General features: G+C 37.2%; 1 pseudogene; it reads right to left on the bottom strand.

The window, feature by feature from the left end:
- Positions 1-24,615: 24,615 nt before the first annotated feature.
- LOC116567872 lies at positions 24,616-25,523 on the bottom strand (annotated as a pseudogene).
- Positions 25,524-26,216: the final 693 nt, after the last annotated feature.

Genomic DNA, 26,216 nt, shown 5'->3' with positions numbered 1-26,216 from the left:
TGGAATAGCAGTCAATCAGGGATCATTCATTATTGTGGGGATCTGTAACTTAGCACTGCTGTAAAACTCTGGGAGCCTCAGGATTATCCCATCAGGGTACAGGAAAGGGGCAAGAGTGCTGGGTTACATATGTAGATCCCTTCATTCATTGGTTATGGGATGGCCCTTGGTGGAATTTGGACGATGGAATATTTCCTCGTTCGTATAGACTACTGCACATAAATGGCTTATGGCAGCCAGAGAAATCCCTGAGGCAAAGAAATGGAATTGCTGGAAATTGGAGATAGAGCCAGTGTCACTGTAGATAGGGCAGGAGATATGAGTAGGGTGTCAGCAGTGTCCTATAATGTTTAAATGAGCCATGTACATCGAAAAAAATGGAAGAGGGGAAGATTTATATTGCAATTAGGAATTTTGTATTACTTAGTTCTCCAGAGCAAGCTGTCCCTTATCTTTTTACTGTTGAATAATTGTTACTATTTTATGAATAATACGCTATTTGTCTCTCATTCATGAGTGTAGAAATAGAACATATATGGTGTGTGGATACTTAACTCTGTGGGAGAACCATACTTTCACTCAGTGGGAAACATTATTATGTAGGTCTGTTTTGAATTACTTGGCTCAGGCTGACATGAGTGATGTTGTTGACTTAGGAAACAATCTGGCCTGTGAGCATAATTTCGCCAGTTCTCTGGAAGTGCTTAAGTTAAGGCAACTGAACTCATAGTAATAGCATGTGCTAACATTATGAATTCTTCCTTGTGGGACATTCTTCTAAGTACTGTACTATGTACATTAGCTTAGTTAAACCTCATAATCACTTTTGTGAAATGGGAACTATTGTTATCATCCCTAATTTTCAGAGGATTCTAAGACATATAGAGATTAAGTAATTTTTCTTTGGTCATAAAGTAGTATGTGACTGAGCCAGGATTCTAATTCAGGAGCTCTGGTTTCTGAGCTGTGGTCCTGGCCATTTTGTTACAGTGTCAGTAATAGTAATAGCAATTGATAACATGATAACCCTGTGATTTTACTATATGTCAGGGACTTTACTAAAGTGCTGATAATGTCAGCTAGCTGTCATTAGTAACTCCATTTTATAGATGAGAGAATGGAAATACAGATAATAAACGGCAGAATCAGATAACTTACAGAATCTGATCCCAAATTCTCTTAATTACTCAGGTAATTGAAGTTTAACAGTTTAACTACATGTTCAACTACTTAGAGAAAAAGCATGATGGAAATAAAGAGAATAGCAATAAGTTCTCTTTATAATGTCATCTTTTAGCACATTTGACAAATACAGTTGATTACTGATGTTAATTTCTGTATTGATTAGTATGGCTGTCTGGGTTTTCACAATTTCTGCGTCTTCAAAGAACCATTCCTGTAGAGGGCAGCAGAGACACAGCAGTGGTTTCTCTTCCTACCCTGCATTTTTCAGGAAGTGTGAAGGATGTTTGATTTAGGTGAGCTTTGTTATGTAATTCTCATGTATTTTATGGAGTGACTCCTATGCAAGTTAACAGGCATAATAAATATCAGTTAAACTGAATAAGGTTCAGGTGTTCGTTGAAGGTGTGCAGCATAAACTGGCTGACACAAAGATCTCAAAGTAGTTCATGAAGTTTTAAAGAGAAATGAGGTTTTCAGATTTGAAATAACTATTCATCGTTATGAAATAGATGGTTCCTTTGTATACTTAACCATAGTGGTAGAACAAATGATTTAGTATCTCATAAATGAAATATGGAAAAGTTTCAATAAAGTGAGGATAAAATTTTGTATTCTTACATGGGACTATATATTATAACCGTTTACAGAGTGATCTTTGAAAATATTTCTAAAACTGAGCATATTTATAATTTTATCTTTGTTTATTTTTACTCACTTGTTTAAATTTATATAGACATTTGAAAGTAATACTTTTAATTACATTTTTAATGAGTTTTAATAGTGAATTGGAATAAAATGATGTGACTGTGTACTAATTGTTGATGTCTAAGAACTGTTCATTGCATATATCATATGTAGACTCGAAATAATTATGGTGATCAAAAACAGATTTTAGCAGCTGGCTTCCAAATATAATTATGTTTATATAGAAACTGACAAAATTTAATGCTTGTAAAGGGAGTCTGGAGTTTTTAATAATGTTTTTTTTTTATTATATTTTAAAGATTTCATTGTACATTGCACTTCAGAAGAAATCCATATTCTAATGTGGTCTTGTAGTAAAAAAAGGAGGAATGGTAGAGGTTATATTGATGAATGTGTATTTTTTGTTTATATTATAATTTATGTTTATACAAGGCCTACCTTGGAGATATTGTAGGTTCCATTACAGATCACCCCAGTAAATACTGTAATAAAGTGAGTCAAGTGAATTTTTTGGTTTCCTAAGGCATGTGAAAGTTGAGTTTACGTTATACTAACGTCTCTTAAGTGTGCAGTACCATTATGTCTAACAAAACAACCTAGTACTAATTAAAAAATACTTTATTGCTCAAAAGTGCTAACCATCATCTGAGCTTTCAGCATCTGATAATTACTGATCGCAGATCACTGTAACAAATATCATAATAATGAAAAAGTTTGCAATATTCTAAATTTGAAAAATTACCAAAATGTGACCCAGAGACACAAAACGAGCAAATGCTATTGGAAAAATGGCACTGATAGGTTTGTTTGATGTAGGCTTGACACAGACCTTCAACTTGCAAAAATGTACTGTGAAGCTCAGTAAGGTGAAGTACAATAAACAAGGTAATGCCTATATATATGATCTGTATATGATAGATACATGATCTATGTGTTCATGATCTCATAATAAGCATATTTTGGTTTTTATTCTCTATGAAAGTATGTGCCCATATGATTTATAGCATCTGTTTCAGAATTTACATCCTAAATTTTCTATCTACCTTTTTAATTGTCTAAACTTCAGCTAATGAGTTACCAGGTCAGGACCTTTGTCAGTTTCTCTTAGTATAAATGTTCCTCCTATCACTGTCACCTTGTTATCCCAGGCAGAAAAATATGACTTATACTTAAAGTGAAAAAGCAGTTAACTGAGATGAGCCTGATACGACTCACATATTAGAATCAGCAGCTGTTGCACCTGTTTAGGGACATAAAATATGCACGTAATGAATGTAGACACAAAAATAGAAACATGAAAATTTTGTAATTAAATATACAATATATGAAATAAAATAATTCCGTGGGATTATAGAAGATTGGGAAATAAGTCAATGAACTTGATAGATGAGTAGAAATTGAAAAGTGAAAAAGGATTTTAGAAAATGAAGTTAGTCTCAGTGACTTGGTAAGACAGTATCAAAAGATCCAGCAACACATTTTATTTTATTATTATTTTTTTAAGATTTTATTTATTTATTTGAAAGACAGAGATCACAAGTAGGCAGAGAGGCAGGCAGAGAGAGAGGAGGAAGCAGTCTCCCCGCTGAGCAGAGAGCCCGATGCGGGGCTCAATCCCAGGACCCTGGGATCATGAACTGAGCCGAAGGCAGAGGCTTTAACCCACTGAGCCACCCAGGTGCCCCCCAGCAACACATTTTAATAGAATTCTATAAGTATAGGAGAGGAGAAATTGGAGCAAAATTGTTTGGAAAAATAATGGTTGAAAATTACCCCAAATTGGCGAAAGGCACAAATGTACGTATTTAAGAAGCTCAGTGATCTCCAAACAAAATAAATACAAGAAAATCACACTTCGGCACATCATAGACAAGCAGTTGAAATGACAAAGACAGAATCTTGAAAGCACCCTGAGAACTAACAATAACAGTAACTCATAGCTGACCACTTATCAGAAACCATGCTGGCTAGCAGGCTATAGAACGCCTTTACATTGCTGGAAAAACAAATTAACACAGAATTCTGTCAGTGATGATATTGTTTATGAATGAAGGCAAAATAAAAACCTTTTCAGATAAACAAGAATTTAAAGATTTTATTGCAGCAAAAATACATAACAAGAATGGTAAAGGAAGTTCTTCAGGCCAAAGGGAAGTAATACCAGATGAAAATTAACATCTTCAGGATGGAATAGAGGACATGGCAATTGGTAAATATGTGAATAAATAAAAAAAACTCCTCCTCACCTCCTGTAAGTTAAACCTTATAATTTAAAGCAAAAATTACAACATTAACACTATAACATGGTATTTATGGCATATGTTGATGTAATAAGACAGTTGTAGAATAAAGGATTGGGCCAGATAGATAGAATGATGTGCCTTACTTTGTTCTTATTTTACGGAAGTGGTAGAATAGTAGCTCTAAGTCCACTGTGAAAAAAATTTAAAGGTGTATTTATGATTCCTACAACAAACACTAAGGATGAAAAATAAAACACAAATAAGTATAGCTAAAAATCAATAGGAAAATCAAAGTAGAGTTTAAAGTGTATTTAGAGAATATAAAAGGAGGTATAAAGATAGTAACAGATGAATATAAACAGATGAGATGAAAAGAAGACAAATAGCGCACCTGGGTGGCTCAGTGAGTTAAGCATCTTCCCTTGGGTTCAGGTCATGATCACAGGGTCCTGGGTTGGAGCCCCACATTGAGCTCCCTGCTCAGTGGGGAGTCTGCTTCTCCTTGTCCCTCTGCCCCTCACCCCCCCAACTTGTGTGTACTCTTTCTCTTCTTCTCTGTCACAAATACGTAAAATCTTAAAAAAAAAAGAAAACAAATAGTAAAATTATAGACCTAGATTAACCTATTAACAATTACATTAAATGAAAATAGGTATTTTACTGAAAAGGTAGAGCTTGATACATGGTAAAATGCAAGACCTTCCTGTCTGCTATCTACCAGAGATGCATTTTTTTAAATTTTTAAATTTTTTTAATAAACATATAATGTATTATTAGCCCCAGGGGTACAGGTCTGTGAATCGCCAGGTTTACACACTTCACAGCACTCACCATAGCACATACCCTCCCCAATTTCCATCACCCCATCACCCTCTCCCGATTCCCCCTCCCCCCAGCAACCCCCAGTTTGTTTGTGAGATTAAGAGCCTCTTATGGTTCATCTCCCTCCTGATCCCATCTTGTTTCATTTATTCTTTTCCTACCCCTCAAACCCTCCACGTTGCATCTCTACTTTCTCATATCAAGGAGAGCATATGATAGTTGTCTTTCTCCAGTTGATATATTTCACTAAGCATAATACCCTCTAGTTCCATCCACGTCGTCACAAATGGCAAGATTTCATTTCTTTTGATGGCTGTATAGTATTCCATTGTATATATATACCACATCTTTATCCATTCATCAGTTGATGGACATCTAGGTTCTTTCCATAGTTTGGCTATTGTGGACATTGCTGCTATAAACATTCAGGTGAATGTAAGCCTTTGGATCACTACATTTGTATCTTTAGGGTAAATACCCAGTAGTGCAATTGCTGGGTCATAAGGTAGCTCTATTTTCAACTTTTTGAGGAACCTCCATGCTGTTTTCCAGAGTGGTTGCACCAGCTTGCATTCCCACCAACAGTGTAGGAGGGTTCCCCTTTCTCCACATCCTTGCCAGCGTCTGTCATTTCCTGACTTGTTCATTTTAGCCATTCTGACTGATGTGAGGTGATATCTCATTGTGGTTTTGATTTGTATTTCCCTGCTGCCGAGTGATATGGAGTATTTTTTTCATGTGTCTGTTGGCCATCTGGATGTCTTCTTTGTAGAAATGTCTGTTCATGTCCCCTTCCCATTTCTTGAATGGATTATTTGTTCTTTGCTAGAGTTTGTTAAGCTCTTTATAGATACTAGCCCTTTATCTGATATGTTGTTTGCAAATATCTTCTCCCATTCTGTTAGTTGTCTTTTGGTTTCGTTATTTGTTTCCTTTGCTGTGCAAAAGCTTTTGATCTTGAAGAAATCCCAGTAGTTCATTTTTGCCCTTGCTTCCCTTGCCTTTGGCGATGTTCCTAGGAAGAAGTTGCTGCGGCTGAGGTCGAAGAGGTTGCTGCCTGTGTTTTCAATTCTGACGGATTCCTTTCTCACATTGAAGTCCTTCATCCATTTTGAGTCTATTTTCATGTGTGGTATAAGGAAATGGTCCAATTTCATTTTTCTACATGTGGCTGTCCAATTTTCCCAACACCATTTGTTGAAGAGGGTGTCTTTTTTCCATTGGACATTCTTTCCTGCTTCTTCAAAGATTAATTGACCATAAAGTTGAGGGTCTATTTCTGGGCTCTCTGTTCTGTTCCATTGATCTGTGTGTCTGTTTTTGTGCCAGTACCATACTGTCTTGATGATGACAGCTTTGTAATAGAGCTTGAAGTCTGGAATTGTGATGCCACCAACCTTGGCTTTCTTTTTCAATATTCCTCTGGCTATTTGAAGTCATCTCTGGTTCCATATAAATTTTAAGATTATTTGTTCCATTTCTTTAAAAAAAAATGGATGTTATTTTGATACGGATTGCATTAAATGTGTAGATTGCTTTAGGTAGCATAGACATTTTCACAATATTTATTCTTCCGATCCAGGAGCATGGAACATTTTTCCATTTCTTTGTGTCTTCCTCAATTTCTTTCATGAGTACTTTATAGTTTTTTGAGTATAGATTCTTTGCCTCTTTGGTTACATTTATTCCTAGGTATCTTACATTTTTGGGTGCAATTGTGAATGCAATTGACTCCTTAATTTCTCTTTCTTCTGTCTTATTTTTTGGTGTAAAGAAATGCTACTGATTTCTGTGCATTGCTTTTATATCCCGACACTTTACTGAATTCCTGTACAAGTTCTAGCAGTTTTGGAGTGGAGTCCTTTGGGTTTTCCACATGTAGTATCATATCATCTGCAAAGAGTGATAGTTTGACTTCTTCTTTGCCAATTTGGGTGCCTTTAATTTCTTTTTGTTGTCTGATTACCAAGGCTAGGGCTTCTAGTACTATGTTGAATAGCAGTGGTGATAATGGACATCCCTGCCGTGTTCCTGATTTTAGCAGAAAAGCTCTCAGTTTTTCTCCATTGAGAATGATATTTGCTGTGGGTTTTTCATTGATGGCTTTGGTGATATTTAGGTATGTGCCCTCTATCCCTATACTTTGAAGAGTTTTGATCAGGAAGGGATGCTGTACTTTGTCAAATGCTTTTTCAGCATCCATTGAGAGTATCATATGGTTCTTTTTCTTTCTTTTATTAATGTATTGTATCATTGATTGATTTGCAGATGTTGAATCAACCTTGTAGCCGTGGAATAAATCCCATTGGTGGTGGTGAATAATCCTTTTAATGTACTGTTGGATCCTATTGGCCAGTATTTTGGTGAGAATTTTTGCATCTGTGTTCTTCAAGGATATTGGTCTGTGATTCTCTTTTTTAATGGGATCCTAGTCTGGTTTTGGGATCAAGGTGATGCTGGCCTTACCAAATGAGTTTGGAAGTTTCCCTTCCATTTCTATTTTTTGGAACAATTTCAGAATAGGAATTAATTCTTCTCAAATGTTTGGTAGAATTCCCCTTGGAAGCCATCTGGCCCTGGGCTCTTGTTTGTTGGGAGATTTTTGATGACTGTTTCAATCTCCTTACCTGGTTATGGGTCTGTTCAGGTGTTCTATTTCTTCCTGGTTCAGTTGTGGTAGTTTTTATGTCTCTAGGAATGCATCCATTTCTTCCAAATGGTCTAATTTGCTGGCCTAGAGTTGCTCATGGTATGGTCTTATAATTGTTTGTATTTCTTTGGTGTTGGTTGTGATCTCTCCTCTTTCATTCATGATTTTATTTATCTGGGTCCTTTCTCTTTTCTTTTTGATTAGTCTGGCCAGGGGTTTATCAATCTTATTGATTCTTTCAAAGAACCAGCTCCTACTTTTGTTGATTTGTTCTATCATTCTCTTGGTTTCTATTTCATTGATTTCTGCTCTGATCTTTATGACTTCTCTTCTGCTGGATTTAGGGTTTCTTTCTTGTTCTTTCTCCAGCTCTTTTAGGTGTAGGGTTAGGTTATGTATTTGAGACCTTTCTTGTTTCTTGTGAAAGGCTTGTATCACTATATATTTTCCTCTCAGGACTGCCTTTGCTGTGTCCCACAGATTTTGAGCCATTGTGTTTTCATTATCATTTGTTTCCATGAATTTTTTCAATTCTTCTTGAATTTCCTCGTTGACCCATTCATTCTTTAGAAGGATGCTCTTTCGTCTCCATGTATTTGGGTTCTTTCCAAATTTCCTCTTGTGACTGAGTTCTAGCTTCAGAGCATTGTGGTCTGAAAATATGCAGGGAATAATCCCAATCTTTTGATACCGGTTGAAACTTGATTTGTGACCCAGGATGTGATCTATTCTGGAGAATGTTCCATGTGCACTAGAGAAGAATGTGTATTCTGTTGCTTTAGGATGGAATGTTCTAAATATATCTGTAATGTCCATTTGGTCCAGTGTGTCATCTAAGGCCTTTATTTTCTTGTTCATCTTTTGCTTGGATGATCTGTCCATTTTAGTGAGGGGAGTGTTAAAGTCCCCTACTATTATTGTATTATTGTTGATGTGTTTCTTTGATTTTATTATTAATTGGTTTCTAGTTGGCTGCTCCCACATTAGGGGCATACATATTTAAAATTGTTAGATATTCTTGTTGGAGAAACCATTTGAGTTTGATATAGCATTCTTCCTCATCTCTTCGGATAGTCTTTGGCTTAAAATCTAATTGATCTGATATAAGGATTACCATCCCTGCTTGCTTCTGATGTCCATTAGTATGTCCATTAAATCTGGAGGTGTCTTCGGGTCTAAAATGAGTTTCTTGTAGGCAACATATTGATGGGTTTTGTTTTTTTATCCATTCGGATACCTTGTGTCTTTTGATTGGGGCATTTAGCCCATTAACATTCAGGTAACTATTGAGAGATATGAATTTAGTGCCATTGTATTGCCTGTAAGGTGACTGTTACTGTATATTGTCTCTGTTCCTTTCTGATCTACTACTTTTAGGGTCTCTCTTTGCTTAGAGGACCCCTTTCAATATTTCATGTAGAGCTGGTTTGGTGTTTGCAAATTCTTTCAGTTTTTGTTTGTCCTGGAAGCTTTTTATCTCTCCTTCTATTTTCAATGATAGCCTAGCTGGATATAGTTTCTTGGCAGCATGTATTTCTCATTTAGTGCTCTGAATATGTAATGCCAGTTCTTTCTGGTCTTCCAGGTCTCTGTGGATAAGTCTGCTGCCAATCTAATATTTTTACTATTGTATGTTATGACTTCTTTTCCCGGGCTGCTTTCAGGATTTTCGCTTTGTTTCTAAGACTTGTATATTTTACTATTAGGTGACAGGATGTGGACCTATTCTTACTGATTTGGAGGGGTGCTCTCTGCACCTCCTGGATTTTGATGCTTGTTCCCTTTGCCATATTAGGGAAATTCTCTTCTATAATTCTTTCCAATATATCTTCTGCTCCCTTCTCTCTTTCTTCTTCTTCTGGGATCACAATTATTCTAATGTTGTTTTGTCTTATAGTGTCACTTATCTCTTGAATTCTCCCCTCATGGTTCAGTATTTTTTTGTCTCTCTTTTGCTCAGCTTCTTTATTCTCTGTCATTTGGTCTTCTATATCACTAATTCTTTATTCTGCCTCATTTATCCTAGCAGTGAGAGCCTCCATTTTTTATTGCACCTCATTAATAGCTTTTTTGATTTCAACGTGGTTAGATTTTAGTTCCTTTATTTCTCCAGAAAGAGCTTTTATATCTCCCGAGAGGGTTTCTCTAATATCTTCCATGCCTTTTTCAAGCCCGGCTAGAAACTTGAGAATCATCATTCTGAACTCTATATCTGCAATATTACCAATCTCCGTATTGATTAGGTGCCTAGCCTTTGATACTGCCTCTTGTTCTTTTTCTTTTTGTGGTGAGTGTTTCTGCCTTGCCATTTTGTCCTGATAAGAATATATGCAGGAGCAAATAAAATACTAAAAGGGTGGCAAATACCCCAACAAAATGTGCTTTAAGCAAATCAGAAGAGACCCCAAATCGTGGGAGGAAGAAAGGGGATAAAAAGAAATTCATAAAAAAAAAAATTAAAACGAATAAAGAAAAAATATAAAAAAGAAAAAAATACATATATACATATATATTAGCCTGGTGACTAGAACAGGGTCACCCCCTTAATTTTGGGAGTATTTTGGTCTCTTAGAAGAAACTACCTCCCAAAATTTTAAGGAATGAAAAGCATATATAAGGGTAAACACAATGAAGAGATGGAATATGCCTATAAAGAGGAAAAAAAAATTTTTTTTAACTTCTAGAAAAGGAGTTGATAAATTAAGTTGATTGGGAGAATAAAGTAAAAGAAAGTGGAGGGAATTTGCTCGGGCTGGAGACTAGAACAAGCCCGTAGCTAGATTTAGCGTATATTTTGATCTATTAGAGGAAGTTGTACCCCAAATTTTTTAGAAGAAAAAACCCTATGTATATACAGAAAATAAAATTAGCTAAAATAAAGGATAAAACATGAGTATAAGAATGAAGGTTCAAAAAGATTATAATTATTTTTTTATGAAAGGTATTGTTAAGATAAACTAGTTAAAAAACGTTAAAAGTGGAAAGGGTAAAAGTTAAAAAAATTAACAGAAGAAAAAAATTTTTTTAAAAATTAACTGCAAGCCTAAAGAATCATGGGAGAAAGCCATGAATTCCATGCTTTGCCTTCTCCTTCTCTGGAATTCTGCTGTTCTCCTTGGTAAGATCTTGTCTTGGCTGGATTTCTTGTTGATCTTCTGGGGGAGGGGCCTGTTGTAGTGATTCTCAACTCTTTTTGCCGGAGGCAGAATTGTACCACCCTTACCAGGGGCCAGGCTAAGTAATCCAATCGGTTCACTTTCGGTAGCTTTTGTCCCCTGAATGCTTTCCATAGAGTTCCAATGTCTGTATTGATTAGGTCCCTAGCCTTCTTCCCAGAAGAAGAAGAAAGAGAGAAGGGAGCAGAGAAGAGAATTATAGTAGAGAATTTCCCTACTACGGGAATGAAAGTGGTGGCCTCCCAGTCTCCAGCCTGGTGGAACTGAGAGCTTGGGTCCCCACTCCTCAGTGCACCCTCAGAGAAAAGCGCTCAATCATTCCTATCTCCCTGGCCTCTGGCCGTGCTCCGGTCCCACCCAGGCTGTGACCAAGCATCTCTGTCTCTGGCACACACCTCTGTCTGGAGTGTCTGAACCCTGCAGATCTCTGAGCTCTTCCAGGGGGTGTCTCCCCAGATCTTCTGGGGACCCCACACAGAGAGCAGTGGCCTGTGCCATGGATTATGGTTCAAGGTAACCCCAAGTTGAGAGCTCACTCCTCTGCTCTCTGTAGCTGGCTTCCCCACTCTAATACCTGTGAGCTCTGGGACACTCATATACCCCTGATCCTTCTGTGACTCCGCGGGACCTGGGGTCATGCTGACCCTGTGTGGACTTCACCCTGGTTTAGCTCTAGAGCAATGTCCCTCAGTGGAGCAGACTTTTAAAAGTCCTGATTTTTGTAGGCACCTGGATGGCTTGGGGTGTTAAAGCCTGTGCCTTCAGCTTGAGTCATGATCCCAGGCTCCTGATATCGAGGCCCATATCGGGCTCTCTGCTCAGCGGGGAGCCTGCTTCCTCGTCTCTCTCTCTCTGCCTGTCTTTCTGCCTACTTGTGATCTGTCAAATTAAAAAAAAAAATAAAGTCCTGATTTTGTGCTCTGTTGTTTGGCTGCTTGCTGGGAGCCGGTCCCTCCCCCCGCAGTCTATCTTCCCGTCACTATGGATTCACTTCACCGCTGGTCCTACCTTTCAGAAAGTGGTCAGTTTTCTGTTTCTAGAATTGCTGCTCTTCTTCTCTTAGATCTCCTGTTGGATTTGTAGGTGTTCACAGTAGTTTGATAAGCTATCTAGCTGATCTCTGCTACCTGATGTCATCTCAGCCTGCTACTTCTATGCCATCTTGACTCTTCCAGAGATGCATTTGAGATGTAATAACACAGGGATGCCTGGTTGGCTTAGCCAGTTGAGTGCCCAACTCTTGATTTCTCCTTTGGATGTGTTCTCTGGGTAATGGGATCTAGCTGGTCTAGCTTGGTCTTTAGGGTCAGCCCACTCTTCCTCTGCTTCTTCCCCCATTTCTTTCTCTCTCTCTTAAAAAAGTACATAAAATCTTTAAGAAAAATCTAATGACATAGATAGATTGAAAATAAATGCATGGGAAACAATGTAGCATGCAAGTAGTAGTTATATAAGAAAGTTGGAGTAATATTAGTAATTAGTATTATTAATATTAGGTAAAATGATTTCAAACATGTTATTGGAGATGAAGAACAACATTTCAACATATCAGCCACAAATTTGTAAGTGCTTAAGATCTGTAATCATAGCTAGAAATCTTAACAGCATACTGTCTATAAATTATAGAAAATGTAGACCAAAAAAAAATCAGTTTGAACATAAAGGATCTGAAAAACCACTATCAGTCACCTTGACATTTGTAGAATATCACATGTAACTAGAATACAATAGAATGTACATTCCATCCAAATGCATAATAATACATACCAAGATAACTCCTATATTGGGCCATAAAACTTCTCAATAAGTTTCAAAAGTTTGAAATTTTAAGGACTGTAATTTCTAACTCTGGTTAAATTTAATGTAGGGACCGTTAATAATAAGATATGCAGAAAAATCCAAGTATTTGGAATTAATGTAGTTTTCCCTAGCCAGTCTACAGGTTTAATGTGATCAAAATAATTTCCCCCTGACTGGTATTATTTATTTATTTATTTATTTGAGAGTGAGATAGAGAGCAGAGGAGGAAAAGAGGGAAAGGGAGAGTGTAACTTAAGCAGATTCCATGCTGAGTGCGGAGCCAGATGTGGGATTCAATATCATGACCCTGAGATCACGACCTTAACTGAGACCAAGTCTGCCACTTAACTGATTGTACCGTCTGGGCTTCCATGGGCGTTTTTTAAAGTGCCTATTAGTCTTCACTGTATTGCTTTAAGTCAATCTAAGCTTGCATTAATTGTGAAAGACCAACTCCATATTTGTAATAATGATATTTCTCTTACTTCAAGTTACAGGAATACTGCTTGATACCGCTTTGAAACTTTTATTAAGGTATAATTGACCTATTCCATTATGTAAGTTTCAGGTGTACAACAGAGTGATTCCATATTTACATACATTGTGAAGTGATCACAACAATGTCTAATTAGCATTTGTCACCATACAGTTATAAAAATTATTTTTCTTGTGATAAGTACTTCCAAGATTGACTTTCTTGGCAAGTTTCAAATATGCAGTACAGTATTTTTAACTGTAGTCAACATGCTATACATTATATCCCCATAACTTAATCATTTTATACCTGGAAATTTATGCCCTCTCTCCTTTGCCCCAGTCCTGACCCCACATCTGGCAACCACCAGTCTATTCCTTATATCTGTGAGCTTGGTTATGTTGTTTTTAAAATTCCACATGTAAGTGAAATCCCACAGTGTTTTACTTTCTTTTTCTTTATCTCACGTAACCTAATAGCTTCACGGTCCATCCATGGTGTCACAAATAACAGGATTTCCTTTTTTGATGAAAACTATTCTATTGTAGGGCGCCTGGGTGGCTCAGTGGGTTAAGCCGCTGCCTTCGGCTCAGGTCATGATCTCAGGGTCCTGGGATCGAGTCCCGCATCCAGTTCTCTGCTCCGCGGGGAGCCTGCTTCCTCCTCTCTCTCTCTCTGCCTGCCTCTCTGCCTACTTGTGATCTCTCTGTGTCAAATGAATAAATAAAATCTTTAAAAAAAAAAACTATTCTATTGTATATATGTACCACATCTTTATCCATCCACCTATGGATGGACAGATCACTTTGATATCTTGTCTGTTGAAAATAGTGCTGCAGTAAATGAGGGGGTGGCATATATTTTTTCCAATTAGTGTTTTTGTTTTCTTAAGATAAATACCCAGAAGTGGAATTGCTGAACCATATGGTGGTTCTGTTTTTAATTTTTTGAGGGATTTCTGTACTCTTTGCTATAGCACCTATAGCAATTTACATTTTCACCAACAGTACACTCCCTTTTTTATACATTCTAATGCTTATTTTTTGTCTTTTTTTTTTTAATTTCTTTTCAGCGTAACAGTATTCATTGTTTTTTGCACCACACCCAGTGCTCCATGCAATCTGTGCCCTCTCTAATACCCACCACCTGATTATTTTTTGTCTTTTGATGAAGGGCATTCTAACAGGTATGAGGTGATATCTTATAGTTTTGATTTGTATTTCTGTGACTATGTTGAGCATCTTTACATGTGTCTCTTGGCCATCTGTATGTTTTCTTTAGAATAAACTATCTATCAGGTTCTCTGTTTCTTACTTTGTTTTTCTACTAGTGAGTTGTATGAGTTCTTTATATGCTTTAGATATTAACCTTTATCAGATATAGGATTTGCAAATATATTGTCCCATTCCATAGGTTGCCTTTGCATTTTATGGATGATTTCCTTTCCTGTGCCAAAAATGTTTAGCATGGTATAGTTATACTCATTTATTTTTGCTTTTGTTGCCTTTGCTTTTGCAGTCAGATCCAAAAACCCAGAGGCCACAACCAATATTGAGGAGTATACCATCTGTGTTTTCTTCTAGGAGTTGTATGGTTTCAGACCTCACATTCAAGGTTTTAATCCATTTTGAGGTTTTTTTGTGTGTGTGTGTATAGTGTAAGATCATATCCTAGTTTCATTCTTTTGCATGTGGCTGTCTAGTTTGCCCCACATTATTTATTGAGGGAATGTCTGTTTGTTCCCCATTCTGTAGTCTTTACTTTTTAGTCGTTAATGACCACATACAGGTGGGTTTAATTCTGGGTTCTCTGTTCTGGTCTGTTGATCCATGTGCCTGTTTTTAAGCTAGTACCATACTGTTTTGATTAGTATAGTTTCATAATACAGTATAAAGTCTGGGATTGTGATACCTCCAGCTTTGTTCTTTGTCAAGATTGTTTTGGTTTTTGGGCTTTTTAGTGCTTCCATACAAGTTTTAGGAATGTTTTGTTCTCTTTCTGTCAAAAGTGACATTGTAAATTTGAGGGTTTGTACTGAATCTCTAGATTGCTTTGGGTACTATTAACATTTTAAGAATATTAATTTTTCAATTCATAAGAATGGGAGTATCTTTCTATTTATATATCATTGTTAATTACTTTAATCAGTTTCTTATAGTTTTTGTTGCATAGCTTTTTTACCTCATTGGTTAAATTTATTCATTGGTATTTTCTTGTTTTTTCATTACTAATATATAATGTATTATTTGCCCCAGTTCTATAGGTCTGTGAATCATCAGGTTTACACATTTCACAGCACTCACCATAGCACATATCCTCCCCAATGTTCATAACCCAGGTACCCTATCCCTACTCCCCCACACCCCTGGCAACCCTCACTTTGTTTCATGAGGTTAAGAGTCTCTTATGGTTTGTCTCCCTCCCTATTACATCTTGTTTCATTTTCTCTCTCCCTCCTTACCTCCATTACCCGCTGACCTGCCTCTCAAATTCCTCACATCAGAGAGATCATATAATTGTCTTTCTCTGGTCAGTTAATTTCACTCAGCATAATACCCTCTAGTTCTATCAATGTCATTGCAAATGGCAAGGTTTGTTTCTCTTCATGACTGCGTAATATTATATATATATATATATATCTCACATCTTCTTTGTCCATTCATCTGTTGATGGACAACTAGGTTCTTTCCATAGTTTGGCTATTGTGGACATTGCTGCTATAACTTTGGATCACTACATTTGTATCTTTAGGGTAAATACCCAGTAGTGTGATTTCTGGGTCATAGGGTGGCTCTATTTTCAACTTTTTGAATGTTTTCCAGAGTAGCTGCACAAGCTTGCATTCCCACTAACAGGGTAGGAAGGTTCCCCTTTCTCCGCATCCTCGTCAACATCTGTCGTTTCCTGCCTTGTTAATTTTAACCATTCTGTCTGGTGTGTGGTGGTATCTCACTGTGGTTTTGATTTATATTTCCCTGATGCTGAGTGATGTTGAGCACTTTTTCATGCGTCTGTTGGCCATCTGGATGTCTTCTTTGCCGAAATGTCTCTTCATGTCTTCCACCCACTTCTTTCTTTCTTTTGTTTTTAAGATTTTATTTATTTATTTGAGAAAGAGACAGTAAGAGAGAGCACGACAGGGGAGAAGGTCAGAGGGAAAAGCAGATTCCCTGTAGAATTGGAAGCCCAATGCGGGACTCAATCCTGGGACTCTGGGAGCAAGACTTGACCTGAAGACAGTTGCTCAACCAGTTGAGCCACACAGGTACCCTTCTACCCATTATTAGATTGGATTATTTGTTCCTTGTGTGTTGAGTTTGATAAGTTCTTGATAGATTTTAGATACTTATCCCTTTATCTGATATGTCATGTGCAAGTATCTTCTCCCATTCTGTCAGTTGTCTTGGTTTTGATTGTTTGTTCTGCTGTGCAAAAGCTTTTGAACTTGATGAAGTTCCAATAGTTCATTTTTGCCCTTGCTTCCCTTGCCTTTGGCGAAGTTTCCAGGAAGAAGTTGTTGTGGCTGAGGTCAAGGAGGTTGCTGCCTGTGTTCTCCTCAAGGATTGATGGATTCCTGTCTCACAGTAGGTCTTTTATCCATTTTGAGTCTGTTTTTGTTTGTGGTTTAAGGAAGTGGTCCAATTTCATTCTTCTGCATGTGGCTGTCCAGTTTTCGCAACACCATTTGTTAAAGAGACTGTCTTTTACCATTAGACATTCTTTCCTGCTTTGTCAAAGAAGAGTTGACCATAGAGTTGAGGGTCCATTTTTGGGCTCTCTATTGTGTTCCATTGATCTGTGTGTCTGTTTTGGGGCCATTACCTACTATCTTGATGATTACAGCTTTGTAATAGAGTTTGAAGTCTGGAATTGTGATGCAGCCAGCTTTGGTTTTCTTTTTCAATATTCCTCTGGCTATTCAGGGTCTTTTCTGGTTCCATATAAAATTTAGGATTATTCCATTTCTTAGAAAAGAGTTGATAGGGATTACGTGAAATGTGTAGATTGCTTTAGGTAGCATAAACATTTTCACATTATTTGTTCTTCCGGTCCAAGGGCATGGAACGTTTTTCCATTCTTCTCCATCTTCCTCAATTTCTTTCATGAGTACATTTTTGTTCTCTGAGTACAGATTCTTTGCATCTTTGGTTAGGTTTATTCCTAGGTATCTTGTGGTTTTGGGTGCAATTGTAAATGGGATAAAATCCTTAATTTCTCTTTCTTCTGTCTTGCTGTTGGTATATAGAAATGCAACTGATTTCTGTGCATTGATTTTATATCTTGACACTTAACTGAATTCCTGTATGAGTTCTGGCAGTTTTGGAGTGGATTCTTCTGGGTTTTCCACATAAAGTATCATATCATCTGCAAAGAGTGAGAGTCTGACTTCTTCTTTGCCGATTCGGATGCCTTTTATTTCTTTTTGTTGTCTGATTATCAAGGTTAGAACTTCTAGTACTGTGTTGAGTAGCAGTGGAGATAGTGAACATCTCTACCCTGTTCCTGACCTTAGCGGAAAAGCTCTCAGTTTTTCCCTGTTGAGAATGATACTTGCTGTGGGTTTTTCATAGATGCCTTTGATGATATTGAGCTGTGTACCCTCTATGCCTACACTGTGAAGAGTTTTGATCAAGAAAGGATGCTGTATTTTGTCAAATGCTGTTTTTTGTGGGTTTTTTTTTGCATCTATTGAGAGTATCCTGTGGTTCTTGTTCTCTCATTTGTTAATGTATTGCATCACATTGATTGATCTGCGGATCTTGACCCAATTTTGCAGCCGTGGAATAAATCCCACTTGGTCGTGGTGAATAATCCTGTTAATGTACTGTTGGATCCAATGGCTAGTATTTTGCTGAGAGTTTTTGCATCCGTGTTCATCAAGTATTTTGTTCTGTAATTCTCCTTTTTGTCTGGTTTTTGGAATTAAAGTAATGCTGGTCTCATCAGATGAGTTGTGAAGTTTTCCTTCCATTTCTATTTTTGGAATAGTTTCAGGAAAATAGGTATTAATTCTTCTTTAAATGTTTGGTAGAATTCCCCTGGGAAGCCATCTGGCCCTGGGCTCTTATTTGTTGGGAGACTTTTTTGATGACTGCTTCAATCTCCTTACTGGCTATGGGCCTGTTCAGGTTTTCTATTTCTTCCTCGTTCAGTTTTGATAGTTTATTTGTCTCTAGAAATGCATCCATTTCTTCCAGATTGTCAAATTTGCTGGCGTATAGTTGCTCATACTGTGTTCTTATAATTGTTTGTATTTCTTTGGTGTTGGTTGAGATCGCTCTTCTTTCACTCATGATTTTATTAATTTGGGTCCTTTCTCTTTCCTTTTCGATAATTCTGGCCAGGGGTTTATCCATCTTATTAATTCTTTCAAAGAACCAGCTCCTAGTTTTGTTGATTTGTCCTCCGGTTCTTTTGGTTTCTATTTCACTGATTTCTGCTCTCATCTTTATTATTTCTCTTCTCTGCCTGGGTTTAAGGCTTTCTTTGCTGTTCTTTCTCCGGCTCGTTTAGGTGTAGGGTTAGGTTGTGTACTTGAGTCGTTTCTTGAGAAAGGCTTGTATTACTATATACTTTCCTCATAGAACCTCCTTGTGGTGTCCCAAAGATTTTGAACATTTGTGTTTTCATTTTTGTTTCCATAAATTTTTTAAATTCTTCTCTAATTTCCTGGTTGACCCATTCATTCTTTAGTAGGATGCTCTTTAGCTTCCATGGATTTGAGTTCTTCCCAACTTTTCTCTTGTGATTGAGTTCTTGCTTCAGACCTTTGTGGTCTGAAAATATGCAGGGAATGTTCCCAATCTTTTGGTACTGGTTGATACCTGCTTTGTGACCCAGGATGTGATCTATTCTGGAGAATGTTCCAAGTGCACTAGAGAAGAACGTGTATTCTGTTGCTTTAGGATGGAATGTTCTAAATATATCTGTGATGTCCATCTGGTCCAATGTGTCATTTAAAGCCTTTATTTCCTTGTTGATCTTTACTTAGATGATCTGTCTATTTCAGTAAGGGGGGGGCATCTTAAAGTTCCCTACTATTATTTTATCATTGTTGATATGTTTCTTTAATTTTGTTATTAATTGGTTTATAAAATTGGCTGCTCCCACTTTAGGGGCATAGATATTTAAAATTGGTAGATCTTCTTGTTAGACCCTTTAAGTATGATATAGTTTCCTTCCTTGTCTCTTATTATACTCTTTGGCTTAAAATCTAATTTATCAGTGTAAGGATAGCCACCCCAGCTTTCTTTTGATGTCTATTAGCATGGTACATTGTTTACCACCCCCTCACTTTAAATCCAGAGGTGTCTTTGTGTCTAAAATGAATTTCTTTTAGACAGCATATTGATGGGTCTTGTTTTTTATCCATTGTGATACCCTGTGTCTTTTGTTTGGGGCACTTAGCCTATTTCCATTCAGGGTAACTATTGAAAGGTATGAATTTAGTGCCATTGTATTGCTTGTAAGGTGACTGTTACTGTATGTTGCCTCTGTTCCTTTCTGGTCTGTGTTACTTTTAGGCCCTTTCTTTGCTTAGAGTTGCATGTTTCCAGTGGGCTGGTTTGGTGTTTGCAAATTATTTTAGTTTTTGTTTGTCCTGGAAGCTTTATATTTCCATCTTTTTTCAATGACAGCCTAGGTGGATATAGTATTCTTGGCTGCATATTTTTCTCATTTAGTTCTCATAATATATCACGTCAGTTCTTCCTGGCCTGCCAGGTCTCTGTGGATAAGTCCGCTGCCAATCTATTATTTCTACCATTACATGTTACAGACTTCTTGTCCCAAGCTGCTTTCAGGATTTTCACTTTGTCACTTGTAAGTTTTACTATTTGATGACGGGCTGTTGACCTATTTTTATTGATTTTGAGTTGGGTCCTCTGTACCTCCTGAATTTTGATGCTTGTTTCCTTACCCAGTTATGGAAATTCTATGCTATAACTTGCTCCAATATACCTTCTCCTCCTCTCTCTGTTTCTTCTTCTTTTGGGATCCCAATTATTCTAATATTGTTTCATTTTATGAAACAATAAAACGTATTATTATATAAAACTTATCTCTGAGATTTTCCTTTCCGAATCCTGTAGTTTTTTATCTCTTTTCTCAGCTTCTTTATTCTCTATCATTTGGTCTCTTCTATATCACAGATTCTATCCTGCCTCATATATCTTAGCAGTAAGAGCCTCCATTTTTTATTGCATCTCATTAATAGCTCTTTTTATTTCAGCTTGGTTAGATTTTTGTTCCTTTTTTCTCCAGAAAGGGATTTTATTTCTCCAGAAGGCGTTTCTCTAATATCTTCCATGCCTATTTTGAGCCCAGCTAGCACCTTGAGAATCATTTGGAACTCTACTTCTGACATATTACCAATTTCTGTATTCATTAGGTCCCTAGCCATTGTTACTGCCTCTTGTTGTTTTCTTTTGTAGTGTATTTTCCCACTTTGTCATTTTATCCAGTTAAGAATATATGAACAAGGGAGTAAAATACTAGAAGTGTGGCAAAGACCCTACAAAAATGTATGCCAACCAAAACAGGGGAGAAAAAATGGGGAAGAAAGAAATAAAACAAAAAAATTTAATAAAACTAAGAAATATATATAGATATATTAGACTGGTGAATAGAACAGAGCCACCCACTTGATTTTGGGTATATTCTGGTCTCTTAGAAGAAATTACCTCCCTAAATTTTAAAGAAAGATAAACTTCCATATATATACAAAAATTAAGGTAAATGCGATGAAAGGATGGAATATGACTGCAAAGACGAAAATTCAAAAAAATACTCCAAGAAAGGACAATTCCTTTAAATTGGTTGGAAAAGGAAAAGAATAGGAACAAAGAAAAAGAGAGAGAATGTGTTCAGGCCGAGGCTAGAATTAAGCCATGTACTAGATATAGGTTATATTTTGATCTATTAGAAGAAATTATGTTACTAAAATTTTAAAGAAAAAATCCTATATACGTACAAAAATAAGTTTAAATACAATGAAGGGATAAAATATGACTAACAATTAAATTTTAAAAGGATTTTTTAAGAAAAGTATTTTTAAGATAAACTAATTAAAAAACATTAAAAGAAGAAAGAGTTTAAAAAATAGAATAAGAAAAATTTTTTTTTAATTGACTTTGGAAGACTAAAGGATTATGGGAAAAAAGCCATGGATTCTATGCATTGCTTTCCTTCAGCTCTGGAGTTGTGCTGTTCTCCTTGATCGGGGATCTTGGTCTTGGCTGGATGTTCTTGCTGATCTTCTGGGGCAGGGGCCTTTTGTAGGGAGTATCATATGTCTTTGCCTTAGGTGGAATTGCACTGCCCTTGCCAGGGCCCGGGCTAAGTAATCTCCTCATGTTCACTCTTAGTAGTTTTGTTCCCTGAACACTTTCCGTAGAGCTCTGGAGGACAGGAATGAAAATGTCGGCCTCCGAATCTTTGGCCTGGAGGAGCCAAGAGCTCGGGCCCCCAGTCCTCAGTGCACCCTCAGATAAATGCAGTCAATAACTCCTGTCTCCCCTACTCCATCCGTGCTCTGTGCTCACCTGGCCTGTGACTGAGCGTTTCTGTCTCTGACGTACAGCGTCATTTGGAGTCTCCAAACCCAGTAGATTCCTGCCATGCATTCCTGCACCAGTCCTCCTGGAGGAGGAAGGAGGGGGTCTCTGGATCTGCCACTTGTGGGGTCGCCACTTGAAGAGCAGCGACCTGACTGTTACTTGGGTCTCCGTTTAAGGTAATCCCGAGCTCAGAGCACATTCCTTGACTCCATCTCTGTAGCTGGCTTCCCTCCTCTGATACCTGGGAGCTTTGCCACACTCAGGCACCGCTGGTCTTTCTCTGATCCCGCAGGTCCTGAGGCCACACTGTCCCCGCGAAGGCTCCCTCTGGACGACGTCCCTCAGTGGAGCAGACTTCTAAAAGATCCAATTTTGTGCTCTGCTGCTGTCTCACTTGCCGGGAGCCGGCCCCTCCCCCCACGGTCTATCTTCCCATCACTTTGGATTCACTTTGCATCTTCTACCTTCCGGAAAATGGTTGATTTTTTGTTCCTAGAATTCCTGGTATTCTTGTCTTCTATCTCCTGTTGAGTTTGTAGGTGTTTAGAATGGTTTGATAACTATCTAGCTGAACTCCTGGAATCCGATGATATTTCAGTCTCTTAATCCTCTGCCATCTTGCTTCCTCCCCATTGGTATTTCATTCTTGTTATGTAATTGTAAATACAATCTTTTTCTTAATTTATCTTTTTACCACTTTGTTGTTAGTGTATAGAAATACAAATTTCTGTATATTGTGTTCTGCAGCTTTATGGAATTTATTTATTATGTAGTTTTTTTGGTGGAGTCTTTAGGGTTTTCTATATATAATATCATGTCATCTGCAGATATTAACAGTTTTACTTTTTCTTTCTAATTTGGATGCCTAATGTTTCTTTTCTATGCCTAATTTTTCTTGTACGACTTCCATACTATGTTGAATAAAATGGTGTTAGTGGGGTATTCTTGTCTTGTTGCTGATCTTAGACAAAAAGCCTGCAGCTTTTCACTATTGAGTATGATATTAGCAGGGTTTTGTTGTATATGGCCTTTATTATGTTAAGGTACATTCTATCTATATCTGCTTTGTTGAGTGCTTTTATCATAAATGGGTGTTGAATTATGTCATGCATTTCCTACATCTTTTGAGATGATCATATGATTTTTATGTTTTATTTTGTTTATGTGCTCTATCATGATTGATTGATTTGCAGATGTTGAACCACCTTGCATCCCTGGAATAATACCCACTTGATCGTGTTGTGTATGAGCCTTTTAATGTGTTCTTGAATTTGGTTTGCTAATATTTTATTGAGAATTTTTCATCTGTGTTCATCATGGCTGTTTACCTATAACTATCTTTCTTATGGTGTCCTTGTGTGGTGCTAGAATCAGGCTAGTGCTGATTGCCTAAAATGAGTTCAAAAGTATACCCATCACTTTTATTTTTTGAAAGAGTTTGAGAAAGATTGCCATTAATTTTCTTTAAATGCTTGGTAGAATTTACTGGTGAAGGCATGTGGTCTTGCAGTTTTTTGTTTATTGGAAATTTTTGATTACTGATTCAATCTCTTTAGTAATCCATTTGTTAAATTTTTTTTTCTTTATGATTCAGTCTCAGAAGACTGAATATTTGTAGGAATTTATTCATTTCTTATAGATTTTTAAAAATTTGTGGCTTATAATAGTATTTTGTGATTCTTTGTATTTAGTTGTAATTTCTGATTTTCAGTTCTCTCTCTCTCTCTTTTTTTCTTTTTTTTTATGATCCTTGGTAAAAGTTTGCCAGTTTTATGTATCTTTTCACAGAGGTAACTCTTAGTTTCATTGATCTTATTTATTATCTTTTTAGTCTCTTTGATTTATTTCTACTCTGTAATTTCCTTTTTCTACTAACTTTGGACTTCACTTGTTCTTTTTTTAGTGTAATGTTATGTTGTTTATTTGAGATTTTTCTCCTTTCTTGAAGTAAGCATTTATTTCCTGAACTGTCTGAATTGCTTTTGCTGTATCCCATAAATTTTGATATTGTATTTCCATTTTCATTTGTCTCAAGGTACCTTTTTATTTGTCACTGGTTTCATTGATCCCTTGGTTGTTCAGTAGCATGTTGTTTAATCTTCATATATTTGTGAATTTTCCAGTTTTTTTCTTGTAATTGAGTTTTAGCTTCATCTTATATTTAGAAACTATGGTTGATATGATTTCAATCTTCTTGGATTTAGTAGTACTTATTTTGTGGACTCACATATGGTCTATTCTGAAGAATGTTCCATGTGCGCTTGAAAAGAGCATGTATTCTGCTTTTGGATGGAATGCTTTTCAATTCATCTACAGAGCATGTTGTATAAGTCTGATGTTTCCTTATTGATGTTCTGTCTGGATGATTTATCTGTTATGAAAGTAGGATATGAAAATTCCTTTCTGTTGTTGTATTGTTGTGTTTTGTTCTTTAGGTCTGTTAAATGTTTGCTTTACATATTTATGTGTTCCTAGTTTGGGTGCATAAATATTATAAATGTTACATATCTTTGTGGATTGATCCCTTCCTCATTATGTAATGCCTTGTTTGTTTGTTTTTAATTACAGTCTTTGCTTTAAAGTCTGTTTTGTCTAAGGATAATTATTCCAGCTTATTTTTTTGTTTACATTTATATAGGATATCTTTTTCATTCCTTCATTTTTAGTCAGTGTGTGTTCTGAAATCTGAAATCTGGAATGAGTCTTTTGTAAGCAATATATAAAGGTCTTTTTTTCTTCTTCTTCTTTAAACCCACTTAGCCACTTGTCCTTTGACTGTAGAATTTAGTCCATTTATACTTAAAGTGATAATGATGGTTATGTACTTATTGTCATCTTAATTGTTTTCTGGCTGTTTTCTTTCAGTTTCTTCTCTTGGTTGCTTCCTTCATGGTTTGAACATTTTGTTAGTGGTGTGCTTAGATTCCTTTCTCACAATCTTCTTCTTCTTCTTCTTTTTTTAAATAGCCCTTAATTCACTTTAATTTTTCTTGTGTAAGATCTATGTGGTGGCCATAGCTGGAGCCTAGGTCCTCTGCATGGAGATTCCTGTTGTGGGTCTTCACAAGATGGTCAGTGAATTCCTGATAGGGACACTTGGTGAATACAGTCTCTTTCCAGAGGTCAGGGGTGAGATACCTATAGATATTGGAAATGGCATCAAAAGTAGCCATGGTGAAGTTGCCTGGGATGGCAGTGCAGTCTCTTGCTGAGGCTTAGCAGACATCAATACTGGCCATCATCAGTAGCATCTTGGGCACTGGCTGAGACAATACCAGTGCCTCTGGGAGCAGGGACGAGGCATACCAGCACAAAGCCACAGTGGCCAGTCACCTTGCATGGGACAGTTTGGGGGTTACTTGTTCCTCCAGTAGCCTTGCCAAATGGGGATGATGGAAAGTTGACCATGGGATGCCTGGGTGGCTCAGTTGGTTAAATGACTGGTTTTGGCTCAGGTCATGTTCCCAGGGCTCTGGGATTGAGCCCCATATCTGGCTCCTCGCATAGCAGGGAGCCTGCTTTTCCCTTTCCCTCTACCTGCTAGTCTGCCTGCTTGTGCTCTCCCTCTGTCAAATAAGTAAATAAAAATTCTTAAAAAAGCTTGGCTAGGTTGATGGCCCCACGGATGGCAGTGGCTACCTCCCTGAAACATTCAGACTGATGTCAGCAAATGCCTTGAACCTGGCCTGTTGATGAGCATGCATCTGCTTTTGCATAGGCATAATCTCCAAAACCTCATCCTTGAAGAGGGATGTCCGTAGGAAGTAGTCAGTGATCTCAGATTCCATGATAGGCAGGGAGAAGAGATAGATCTCTTCCAGGGACTTGATCTTCATGACTGTGACCAGGTGGCACAGCATGGTGATGGGGATCGACTCCTTGGCCTTGCCTCTTTGAACTCTCTGGCCTTGGCCCTGACCTAGATGCTGCTACTAAAGCCTCCATGGAAGCCAACATGGCCTCCCATTCCAGAGCTCCTGGGCCCTCCCATAACACCAACATCATCTGTCATTTCTTTTCTTGGAAAAGAATCTCCTTCTCACCATCTTTTGGGAATTTACCATAGGTTTTTGCTTGGTGGTTCCCATGAGTTTTAGTATAACAACCTTTATTTATAACTGTATTTTAAGTTAATAAGTTTAAACACATTCTGAACTCATTTTTACTCCCCTCACCCCATGTTTTATGGTTTTGACATCACATTTTACATACTTTTATCTTGTGTTTCCCTTAACTAATTATTGTAGTTATTCTTATTTTTACTACTTTAATTTTTTAACTTTATGGTAGCTTTATAAGTGATTAATCTGCCATTTGTACTGAATGTTTACCTTTACTAATGAGATTAATACATTCATATGTGGTTTTTTTTTGTTTTGTTTTTTGTTTTTTGTTTTTTAAATACTTATTGAAATAGTTTTCTTTTAAAATGCCCCCACTGCTGTAGCCCAACTGGCTGGCTCTCCAACGTTTCCCTCCCCATCCTGGACAGAGCTGGAGGGATCCTGAGTTTTCCAGGTGTCCCTTTGAGTCTTTCCTACCCAGGACATCTTGGAAAACAGGGAGGAGAGTGCCCTAAGGTCCCTCGTGGGTGCTTCCTGA

This window comes from Mustela erminea, chromosome 10 (assembly GCF_009829155.1).
Source record: "Mustela erminea isolate mMusErm1 chromosome 10, mMusErm1.Pri, whole genome shotgun sequence".
In the NCBI taxonomy this organism is placed as follows: Eukaryota; Metazoa; Chordata; class Mammalia; order Carnivora; family Mustelidae; genus Mustela; species Mustela erminea.
This window is presented reverse-complemented; position numbering and strand designations above follow the sequence as displayed.